This window comes from Echinops telfairi, unplaced genomic scaffold (genome assembly GCF_000313985.2).
Source record: "Echinops telfairi isolate 266 unplaced genomic scaffold, ASM31398v2 ScPeMD7_5;HRSCAF=22, whole genome shotgun sequence".
Lineage (NCBI taxonomy): Eukaryota > Metazoa > Chordata > Mammalia > Afrosoricida > Tenrecidae > Echinops > Echinops telfairi.
In genome coordinates, this window is record NW_022103901.1 from 30,582,795 (window position 1) to 30,584,403 (window position 1,609).

Below are 1,609 nucleotides of genomic sequence, written 5' to 3' on the forward strand. Positions count from 1 at the left end.
TTCCTTCCCCCACAGTTACTGTTGCTTGTCCTCCTGTGTTGTGGCGGGGGTGGGGTGGGGGAAGTTATGTGTCCATCATTGCTATTGGGTCCCCCTTCCTCCCCTCCTCACCCCACCTTCCTCCTGCCCTCCTGGTATCAATACTCCCATTCCTGTTCCTGGATTCCGTGTGCTGTGAGCTCTTATCGCTTATCTGTTCCTGTGCACATGCTCCGCTCTAACCCACCGTAAAAAGCAGGACTGGGTCATGATCGTGCAGGGTGAGGAAGCCTCAAGGAACCAGAGGAATGGTGTGTGCTAGGCTTCACCCTGGCTGACTCATCCCTTCCTCATGACCCTTCTGTGAAGGGATGTCCCATTGTCTACAGACGGGCTTTGGGTCTTTGCTCCAATCCACCTCATCCTCAACAATATGTTTTGTTTTGTTTTTAAAACACTCAGTGCCATCGAGTCCGTTCTAAGTCAGAGTGACCCTACAGGGCAGAGCAGGCCTGTAGGGCTGTCCGTAAAGCTTTGCGGGAGCAGAAAATCTCATCTTTCTCCCAGGCCTGGGCCATACTGTCTCTTGCTGCTGTCGGGTGGATTCCAACTCATAGTCACAGTCACGCAGTGACGCCCTAGGACGGGGTAGAACTGTCCCTGTGGCGTCTGAAACTGTAGATCTTGATGGGAGTAGAAAGGTTCATCTTTCTGTGCTGAAGGGGCTGGTGGTTTCCAACTGTGGTTCAGCCTGATTGAATCATAATCACTACACCCCCAGGACTCTGGAGGAGGAAATAAAAACTCACTGTCATCGAGTCAATCTCAACTCATAGAGACCCTGTAAGACTGAACAAGACAGGGAAGGGAGGGGGGAAAGTGAATGATACCCAGGGCTCAAGTAGAAAGAAACTGTTTTGAGAATGATGATGGCAACAAATGTACAAATGTGCTTGACACAATGGATTTATGTATGGATTGTGATAAGAGTTGTATGAGCCACCAATAAAATGATTTTAAAAAGGGGAAAAAAACATGTCAAGACAATTAGACAGTCCTTCCCAGAAGGGCCACACTGATGAACAATACAACTATATCCTGTAGTCCTTTAAGATTTATTCCCCTTATGTGTTATACCTCATTAATCATGTTAGATTTGCATTTGCTCATTTGTATAGTTAAGATTGCTTGGTACATGGTAGTTAAGATAGATGATCCCTCAAAGACAGTGACAGGAATAATGGTTCCCTGAGGGTGCAAGAAGTGAGGGGGGCAATGAGGGGAAAAGGGTGTTGATAGAATAGATGATTGTTATAACCCCACTCAATGGAATTGAACAACAGAACTGTATGTGAATGGGTATATTGGAATGAGTAAGATATGTCAATAAAAAATTATTGTTAAAAAAAGACAGGGTAGAACTGCCCCAGTGGGTTTCCAGACTGTAACTCTTTTGTTTAAAATCATTTTATTAGGGGCTCATACAACTCTTTTCACAATCCATACATACATCAATTGTGTAAAGCACATTTGTACATCCATTGCCCTCATCATTCTCAAAACATTTCCTCTCCACTTAAGCCCCTGGCATCAGGTCCTCATTTTTCCCCTCCCTCCCTGCTCCCCCCTC